This window comes from Megalobrama amblycephala, linkage group LG22 (genome assembly GCF_018812025.1).
Source record: "Megalobrama amblycephala isolate DHTTF-2021 linkage group LG22, ASM1881202v1, whole genome shotgun sequence".
Lineage (NCBI taxonomy): Eukaryota > Metazoa > Chordata > Actinopteri > Cypriniformes > Xenocyprididae > Megalobrama > Megalobrama amblycephala.
The window spans coordinates 25,241,128-25,252,168 of NC_063065.1; the positions used below are offsets into that span (position 1 = coordinate 25,241,128).

The 11,041-nt window shown below is 36.7% G+C and overlaps 1 long non-coding RNA gene across 1 annotated transcript; it reads left to right on the top strand.

Moving 5' to 3' along the window:
• The first annotated feature begins 3,594 nt into the window (after positions 1–3,594).
• Positions 3,595–6,516, top strand: LOC125258099. The gene is made up of 3 exons (XR_007182533.1): positions 3,595–3,626; positions 3,960–4,002; positions 6,038–6,516. It is a non-coding gene; the product is annotated as an uncharacterized LOC125258099 (long non-coding RNA).
• The last annotated feature ends 4,525 nt before the right edge of the window (positions 6,517–11,041 follow it).

Below are 11,041 nucleotides of genomic sequence, written 5' to 3' on the forward strand. Positions count from 1 at the left end.
TTAAACATAAATCTGTCAGCTTTAAAATTTAAAAAAATCTCACATGGCCAAAACAAATGTATGATGATTCCAATAGATCAAAACTCTTGTTTTCTATTAAGTGTCCTCAAAACAAAATTTGTTTTATGCAAAAAAAAAGTCTAGATCACTTCTGCAATGCAAAATAAGTATTGTCTTAATGTAATGTTACAGAATTATCTTAATACAGATTTCACAGTTTCATCTAGGTTTTATTTTCAAAGTAACGATTGTAGCGCAGCAAGAGTAGTTTCTCAAAACGCTGGTCTGTGAGACGGTTTCTTTTTGGGGTGAGGATGAGACTTCCAATACTAAACAGCCTCTCAACCGGCGCACTGGAAGGTGTTGCTGTGTTGGCTTTTAAGAAGATCTTAAAAATCCTGGGGAAATCATGTAAATTTCCCATATCAGCTGATTTCAGGTATTCACAAATCTCCATGTCCACAGTAATTGCTTGTTCGTCATGTGTATTCTCCTCTTCAGCAAATGCGAAGAAGTCATTTTCATGATCTTTGCTTTCAGGAGACTGCAGTGGCTCTTTCTGTGGTATCTCAATGGTGAGAGCACGACACTGTGCTGCCAGAATCATCTTGATGTTGTCTTTTCTTGTTTCATCCCTTAGCCACCGCAGCTTGAATTTTGGCAGGGTTACCGCAGCAAGCAAAGCTTCGTCACTGTCAAGGATGGAGCTAAACCGTGTCTTGATAGCCTGCAAGAGAATTTTAGACAGGTTACACAGTATATAAACTACTAGACATGCATTCATACCAGAATAATTACATTTATGTCAGGAAAAAAAGTAAGTAGAATTAAACTTAAGAACAGATACATACTGTAAACATACTGACTTGAATGCACTAACACTATTGTATGAGAACTGAACTGAGCTGGATGATGACATCACAGTTTTCTCCAGAGCTGCTTTAGCTATATTAAACTCATTTCATAATTGATGAACTACAGTTACTGAACCAAACTAAATAAACACTGAACTGATTTGAACTGAATAATGACCATTTACCATTTTCTTTTCAGAGCTGCTTTACAGCAAATTGAATTTTCTTTGTATCATTGAATCATTATTTTCCTGTTATCCCTGTAAAGCTGCTTTGAGAGAATCTATATTGTATAAAGTGCTATAGAAATTTAAGGAACTTGACATGAAATAAAACTACAATAATAATAATATTAATAAGACAATATTGAATATTGATTACCTGAACTATGAGGTCTGGGAGGTCAGCCATCATAGGAGAGAGGCCATCTTTCAGAGACAAGATTTTGGCCATCAGTATTTCAAGGGTAGGTTGGAGAGTACCATAGAAACAATCATCTTCACCTTGAAGTATATCCAATGCCATACAGACAGGCTTCAGAACCTTGCAGTATTCTTTAAGGAACTGATACTCTCTCTCCGTAATGCATCTGATGTCCAGGCGAGTGCAAAGTTGATTGAGGTCCACTAAGGGCATGTCCGTGACTCTGCTAAGCGCATCATGAAATGAGTTCCACCTTGTAGTTGAAGGAACCAGCAACTTTCTTTTGCTGAAATCTTCCAGGCTCTCTGATGCCACAGTTGATCGACTAACTTTTGACCACAAGGCTGAACACTTTCCAGTCGCACTTCTGTACACTGCTTTGCAATCTGCCTTCGCCGTCAAAAATTTAACTATGTCGTTCGTGCATATAAGGTTAAGGGTGTGGGATGCACACCGGTGATGTGGAGGGAGAACATACCTTTCGCTGTCATCTCGTAAAACTTCGTGCAATTCCGTAAATATGACCTCGTCCTCGTCTGCATCATCATCTGCTTCATCATCAGCTTGAAACATTCTGAACGCTTTTACAAAGTTCGCTCCATTGTCAGTGACCGTGGCAGTTATCTTACCACAAAGAGCAAATGAGCTGTGAATTTGCTCTATCTCCGCTGCGATGGCATCGTAAGTGTGTCTCCCACGAAATCGTCTGCAGGCGATTGCAGCTTTTTGGCGATGCAGAGTGACAGGATCGATCCAGTGTACAGTAATGCCCAAAAAACTTTTATTCTGAGCAGTCCATAGATCTGCAGTGGTGGAAACATGTTCCAAGTCCGCAAAAGTTTTCTTTAGTTCTGTCTCCATTTCCATATATGCCTTGTCCAAAAAGTTTGTAAAGGTTTTGCGATCGGGCAGCACGCCCCCCGGCCTTTTCCCTGTCACGGAGATTTTGCTGATGATATTACGAAATGTGGGTGCCTCCACAGTGGACAGCGGCTGCATCTCCTCAACAATAAAAGCAGCAACCAATTTGTTGAGTTCAGTTGAACTAATTGTTTTACCTGGTGGTGAACGTGAACTGAAATCAAGCCTTTGTTGTTTAGCTTGAGGCGGGGTGCAGGTTTCATTCGTCTCTCTCTCTTCCAAATTTGTAGTGCTGTGCTTTGAATGCAGATGTTTTTTTAAATTTGAAGTGGTATTTTTTGCAGTTGACAAGAGCTTTTCGCCAACACATAATCTACACTTAACGATTATTCCCTTCTCCTTTTCCTCGACTATTTCAAAATAATGAGAATACTTCCATCGCAGTAATGTAATGCTCTGGCCTGCCATCTCTGCTTCTGACTACTAGCTTAGCTTCTGTTCCCGCGGCTCGCACACATCAGTGCGCGATTCTACCGGATTCTACGTGACTACGTTCGTTTTAATTCAGTATTTTATTTTTTTTTTAATGCAAAATAATTTAACTGAAAAGTAACTCGCATTACTTTTTTTAAAAAGTAACTCAGATATTAATGTGTAAATTTATAAAGTAAAGCACTACTTTACTCGTTACTCCAGAAAAGTAATATTATTACGTAACGCACGTTACTTGTAACGCGTTACCCCCAACACTGGTGGTTGATGCCCAATGTCACTAGCTGAGCAGAAATACATTATCATGTTTCACTTGGTCCCTTCAAAGTCATGTTGGATTTCCTCCTTAGCGTTAAGGTTGAGAAGTGCCTGGACTTCGCCGTCAGTCAATCTATCACTGTTTTCCAAGTTCATAGAGTTAGTTTGTGGACTAAATACGTAGGCTTTAAACCCTGGAAACATTTCTCCTGGGCAAAATACCTTCATAATGTCAAGGACAGGTTTGGGAACCAAGATTCAGAACTGGTTCCATTATTTAAAAAAAAAAAAAAAACAAACAAAAAAACACCAGTGTTAAATTATGAATAAACTTCAGTTAATGAATGCAACCACACAAGCAGATTCATTCCTTCTATAATATTCTTCAAACTGCACCTACTTGCAGTTTTTGTAGATTCTCTCTAGATTTCTTAAATTAATCATCATCTTTTGCACAGTAATATATTCATTTAATTTAACATTTGAATTTGTTTAGAATTTAATAATAGGTGTGACATTGATGTTCTTTAGTGGTCGGTCAATGCCTGCCCACTTCTTATAAAGCCTTACAGTTACTGGAATAAAAAAACTGAAAGTAAAACTTTCTAAGCCTTGTAGGTTTTTTTTCTGGTTTGTTATTTTGTGGGAGGGGCAGCAGTTGGACACTATAAAAACAAACACAGAAGCTTTCTGCAGCTGCAGATGAAAAGGAGACTCAGTAGACTCAGCAAAATAACAGTAAGTCTATTTCCTAGTATAAAACAAATATATTTACAAAGACTCGATTTGTAATATTTGACTGAAAATAAGCTTTAAAAATAGATCCTGCTGATTCTGCATGTGTCCAAATCTAAAAAGTCAGAATAACATCTTGTATAGTAAAGTTTAAAAAATCTGATTTACATTAATAAAAGTAAATTTTATTATTTTTCAGTATAGCGGTAGTTGCAAGTGATATATTCAAAGGCCAAAGTGTAAAAAACAATGACATTTTTTATTGTGTTTATTTGTAATAATTTGACTAATATTCAATAATAATCACACTTTTCTTTTTCAATCATTATTTTTCAGGACAAACAGGCTGCTATCACAGAAAAAACAAGACATTGTCTAGGTGAGTACATTATCAAGATGATTAGACTTGACTAAAATATATTTAAAAAATACATTAAAGCCAGATGAATCAATATATACACTGTATTAAATCTTACTTTACATTTTATGACTTGCTTTCCAGTAAACATATCTAAAAATTGTTAATAAAAGTTACATTTACAAAAATAACAATACTATGTAGAATAGTAAGACTATACAGGTTATTTAAACAAATCTTTATATATATATATATATATATATATATATATATATATATATAAATATATACATATATATACATATATACATATATATATATATATATACACACACACACACACACACACAAACCCGATTCCAAAAAAGGAATGCAATAATTTACAAATCTAATAAACTTAATACTAAATATTTTATTCACAATAGAATATAGATAACATATCAAATGTTGAAAGTGAGACATTTTGAAATGTCATGCCAAATATTGACTTATTTTGGATTTCATGAGAGCTACACATTCCAAAAAAGTTGGGACAGGTAGCAATAAGAGGCCTGAAAAGTTAAATGTACAGTAGGTGGCCATCCAAAACGGTGTTTCTACCGCCGCGCGTGCCGCCGCCGCCGCGTCGCAAAGTGCACTTGCAGCTTTTGACCGCTGAGTGGGGCTTTAACCACATGTTATCCAACAAATGCATCAAAGCACATTTAGGCTATCTTTATGCAAAATGTAAATTTTCTCACATATTAGGCCTATATTTATCACAAATACATTTTTTATTTATATTTTAAACTCCTTTAATAAAACAGCATGGATTTTTGACACGCACATACTTTGTTATTCGTTACCTGTCCTTTATTTGACAGATAGGAAAAATATAGCCTATCTGTTTGGACACTGATTAATAAATTGTTGCGTGTTTCATGAATTATATCCCTTTATTTTAGTAAAACGTGAGTCACTGAATAATTTCGCTCCCATTATTAAGGCACGATTTAGCTAAATCATTGAAACTAAAAAGAATGGACGGATTAATAAAACGTCATAAAAACAACTGCAACTCCTGCAGCCGCATTTAAATGCAGGAGTGTATTCTATTCCTTAAAATATCAAATATCAAATTCAGAAACAACACATTCCAGCGGATAGATCGCCTCTTATTTAACACAGACCTACGAATTTATTATCGAATTGAGATATTTCTTTCTTTTTAGGTACAATTATTTGCTGAGTTTAAGTTCATTTTTGAGACGTTTCAGTTTCTCGCAGAGAGACAGCTAAAAGCTCACCCTGTTTTTATTTATTTTACTAAAGCACAAGGTTTTGTTGTTATTGTGAGTGCACACAAATAAAAGTAGACCATTTGTATTCTTGTACTAATCTGTAGGCTATCGCCAAAAATGATGGAAGGCCTGTTTTAAGTTGTTTCTGTCATGAGGAGAAAATCCATCAGAACGCGCCGGCGCTAAAAATGTAACCAATTTAGTTTCATATTTATATTTAAATATTGGGCTATAGCCTAATATATTTTTTTAAAGATGTCACCAATGTTGATTATGAAAAGGGAATAGCATGACGGATGTGCAATGTCGGGAGACAAATGCAGCGGGTCTGTAACGTCTGGATGGATCCGTTCAGAGTCAATAAACTTTGGAGTTTTCAGAACGCTTTTAACCTGATGAACTTTGTTTGTTAATCACTAACTCGGCTCCGGACGACTGTGACTTTCGGCAGGTTTGTGGACCTGTGAGGGTAAACAGAAAACTGCAACTTCCTCACTTTGGTGATTTCAAAAGGAGCACCCCCCCCCCAGAGACTGACCAGATCCACATTCCAACACCCACACACACGGGCACACACACAAAACACACACACAGACGCATACAGAAACACACAAACATACATTTTTGACTGTATATGTAAGATACAATTATGCCAACATATACCCATCCTGTATTTTGAAGCGTATGCATGTTTCCTAGTGTTTAAATGAGTGTATTTGTGCTAGTGTGCATTTTAATGATAGAATTCTGTCTGTAAACTATAACTTCTTTTATAGGCATTTCTGATGTACAGAGTTTGATCTCTCCGTAAAGCTCCGGACACAAGCTATTCACTGAGATATGTCACACAGCTGACAAATGCATTTTTCTATGTGTTTAATGATACTGTGAAGAACGCACTCCATTTCGAAATCTGATCTGAGAGTCATAAATCATGCAGATTAAGTCGTGAGGCCAAACAAAGGGAAAGCTTTCCCGCCAACTTTGCACCCATGTTATTGGCCACCCCACCTCAAGGAGGTGTGTCGGCTTATCTGTCATAAAAGCAAAGACGCACAATTTCTGTGTGTTCTCTCCCGATTGTCTCACGAGCATCTCGTGCACATTTTTCCCGGACATCTCTGGTGACCGCGCGCTGCCATCGCGCTCAGCTTCGGGACCGCCATCTTCCAGCAAAACTCACTCTCAAGTCCTCAGTTCGAACCTTCCCGCGGAACGGAGGAAGCCAACGAACTGCACCAGCGCTAACCTGAAATTCGACACACACAACCAATGCAAGTATACTGCCGTTTCTCAATCTTAGATGATGAAACTGATTTCCGTGCTGGCTTAGGACTGGTTGTGAGTTTGCTACTTGCCTTCTCTCTTTCCTTCTCTACTTCCACTCTTGTACATAGGTGTGTATATTCTTGTATATATATTTAGATGTATAACCTCTGTATTCGTAGTTTGCATATATTAAAACGTTATTCACGCTTGATTGTTCTGTTTGTTCTTTCAGCTGAAAACCAAGTCACTTTAACGTTTTTCGATCGTTTTATGCTTTGATGCTAAAAGTTATTTTCATGGCCAGAGAATAACTCTGTTTATAATATTCTGTGAGGGACTCCGTTTGCTGGACAAACGAACAGTTTCTCTAAATAATTATTAAACCAGAACTAATCATATATGTAATTGATTATAATTCGTTGTAATTGATTCACAATATATGTTTAATTCCCAGTTGGGTCGATATATGAATCATAATTTATTCATAACCTTATGAATTATTATATTCATATTTCATCCATAAATTGATTAATAACCGCTACATTCGTTACAGGGTCAGACATAAGTTCGACCACTTCATTAAGTTTTGTTTAGTAGCCTAAGTCTTTCTTTAAAATGAATTTCGTTTTGTAGAAATTGTATCTTAATTTCAATCAATTTTTCATTAACCAATTGCCTATATTTCATTAGGAAGAACACAATGCATTTAATTAGGACTACACAATGCATATGAATATTTTATAGGCCTATTTGTATTTTGACTGCAGTTAAGAGCAAAATGACGAGAAGAAGATTCTTTATTAAATATTCTTACTTTGTGCAAAACATATAGGCATCTGTACATTGTACTTCTATAACATAAATTATTAAATTATAGTTCAGATGAACCGTACTAACCCAATCTTGTTTTTTGCAATTTATTTAGACCTATTTATTTATATCAGCAGATCTGTGTTGATTCAGTTCATTTCAATAACTGCTGATGTTGCAAACTGGTTAAGCTGTAAAGCAGCTCGAAAGAATTGACCTGGGTAGCGTTTCCCAAAAGCATCGTAAGCCTAAGATGATCGTAGCTCCATTGAAAATAAAATGTTAAAGAAAAACAAACAAAAACAACAAACCGATTGTGTTCCATTTATATATCAATGTATAATTTTTACATTATCTTGTGTGTATAAAAAGCACTCACCCAACCTAACAGTGCTTGACAAGTCTGAGATGGGGGAAGGGCGCTTTGTTTAAAATGTTTGTCACCAAAGCCATTAATCCAGAGGGCGGGAGACTCAAAATATTAGCCTAAGCTATGCGCGACAGACCTTTTTGCAATCTTAGTGCTTTTTGTTAATTTTAACATCCTGATCTGATCATATGAAATAAGCTGACGAAATACACAATTTTTAGACTCTGTTATGAGTATTTGCAGTAAGTTTCTTTATTTGTTTGTGTTATGGGGATTTGCAGTGTTTCACGCTCCACTCCAGAAGTTCGAATGGGATCAACCCTCCCCCCGCGTGTTTGCCAGCGTCTGCTGCTGCCGAGCAGAGAATGTGCGAAGTTTTGACTGGAGCGAGGAGGGATTTTGTAAAAGTCGGAGCGTCGTTGTTTTTTTTTTTTTGTTTTTGTTTTTTTAAATCTACAAGAAATGTTATGAGTTTGGCGTGTGGTATAGGAAAAAAAAGTTTGCACAATAAGCCACTACGCAAATGTGTCTAAGTAGACCAGCTAAAATATATTGGTCGACCAAAACATCTTATCAATTATTTAAGAAATAAAGACATGTAATAAAGTAATAAATAAATTTGATTAAAACAGAAAGACGTCTATTGCTTCAGCCTTATTCAAAGGCCGCGGAAACATGGTTTCGTTTCCATTCCACACCCGACGTTCTTGGTTTTCTTCCTATTTATTAAATATAGGCAATTGGTTGATGAAACATTGATTGAAATTAAGATACAATTTCTACAAAACGAAATTCACTTTAAAGAAAGACTTACTATAAAACAAAACTTAATAAAGTGGTCAAACTTATGTCTAACCCGCTGCATTTGTCTCCCGACATTGCGCATCCGTCATGCTATTCCCTTTTCATAATGAACATAGGTGGAATTTATTCATTTAAAAATAATAGGCAATAGCCCAATATTTAAATATAAATATGAAACTAAATTGGTTACATTTTATCCCTCTGGCCGACGAAAGCGCCGGCGCGATCTGATGGATTTTCTCCTCAGGACAGCTGAAACAACTTAAAACAGGCCTTCCGTCATTTTTGGCGATAGCCTACAGATTGATGCAAGACTACGAATGGTCTACTTTTATTTGTGTACGCTCACAATAACAACAACCTTGTACTTTTGAATAAAATAAAATAAAATAAAAAAACAGGGTGCGCTTTCAGCTGTCTCTCTGCGAGAATCTGAAACATCTCAAAAATGAACTTAAACTCAGCGAATAATTGTACCTAAAAAGAAAGAAATATCTCAATTCGATAAGATTAGGTCTGTGTTAAATAAGAGGCGATCTATCCGCTGGAATGTGTTGTTTCTGAAATCATGGCCAGTGCTCGTTGCTGCTGTTATCAGTTCTCTTGGCGCTCGTGCACACGCGCAGTTTTCACACAGACAATCGAGCGTTTCGTTCTGGTAAAAGCACAAAACAAAATGCACACAACGTGTCCTTGCTCTTGATCACCGATGGACACCTCTGGTTTTAATGAGTAAATTAGCCAAAATATTTATTCCTTCCGGTATTTTAGTCTGCGATATCAAAATCACTAAACACTACATAGCATATATAATAGCCAATAATAATAATAATAATAATAATAATAATCATCAAAAACAATTAAAAAATCAAGAATATAGCAGTTAATAAGAATTATTGCTCTTAATGCGGTCTAAACGCTGGACCGTTCTCATTTCGCTCTGCATATGGAACTTGAAGGATTTTTTTTTTTTTTTTTTTTTTTGCTAAGAGCAAACCAGAATGAAAATATTACATTATAATCCGTGTGTGTGTGCTCCTAATATATATATATATATTATATATATATATATATATATATGCATAATGACTTTTTTAATTTTTGATGCATAGAGTAGCCTATCCCACGTTTTGAAATTAACTCTCACTTTAAAATTTCTAATGGTTTTTAAGGATGTTAAAATGTTATATTATAATGTTATTGTTGTTTTACTTTGTCCTTTCATCTCCGTTTACAAACCGACATTTTATTTTTACAGTCACTTTCCAATCCGTCCCTTTGCGCCACCTGGCGGTAGTTTTTTACACACGACTGAATTTCAGTTAACGCAACGGCCCTGCGGCGGCGGTATGCGCGGCAGTAATACCCATTTTGGTTGTCCACCTACTGTACATATAAGGAACAGCTGGAGGACCAATTTGCAACTTATTAAGTCATTTGGCAACATGATTGGGTATAAAAAGAGCCTCTCAGAGTGGCAGTGTCTCTCAGAAGTCAAGATGGGCGAAGGATCACCAATTCCCCCAATGCTGCGCCCAAAAATAGTGAAGCAATATCAGAAAGGAGTTTCTCAGAGAAAAATTGCAAAGAGTTTGAAGTTATCATCATCTACATTGCATAATATCATCCAAAGATTCAGAGAATCTGGAACAATCTCTGTGTGTAAGGGTCAAGGCCGGATCACATACAGGAATGCTACTGTAATAGAAATCACAACATGGGCTCAGGAATACTTCCAGAAAACATTGTCGGTGAACACAATCCACCGTGCCATTCGCCGTTGTCGGCTAAAACTCTATAGGTCAAAAAAGAAGCCATATCTAAACATGATCCAGAAGCGCAGGCATTTTCTCTGGGCCAAGGCTCATTTAAAATGGACTGTGGCAAAGTGGAAAACTGTTATGTGGTCAGACGAATCAAATTTGAAGTTCTTTTTGGAAAACTGGGACACCATGTCATCTGGACTAAAGAGGACAAGGACAACCCAAGTTGTTATCAGCGCTCAGTTCAGAAGCCTGCATCTCTGATGGTATGGGGTTGCATGAGTGGATGGGCAGCTTACACATCTGGAAAGGCACCATCAATGCTGAAAGGTATATCCAAGTTCTAGAACAACATATACTCCCATCCAGACGTTGTCTCTTTCAGGGAAGACCTTGCATTTTCCAACATGACAATGCCAGACCACATACTGCATCAATTACAACATCATGGCGCGTAGAAGAAGGATCCGGGTACTGAAATGGCCAGCCTGCAGTCCAGATCTTTCACCCATAGAAAACATTTGGCGCATCATAAAGAGGAAGATGCGACAAAGAAGACCAAAGACAGTTGAGCAACTAGAAGCCTGTATTAGACAAGAATGGGACAACATTCCTATTCCTAAACTTGAGCAACTTGTCTCCTCAGTTCCCAGACGTTTGCAGACTGTTATAAAAAGAAGAGGGGATGCCACACAGTCATAAACATGGCCTTGTCCCAACTTTTTTGAGATGTGTTGATGCCATGAAATTTAAAATCAACTTAT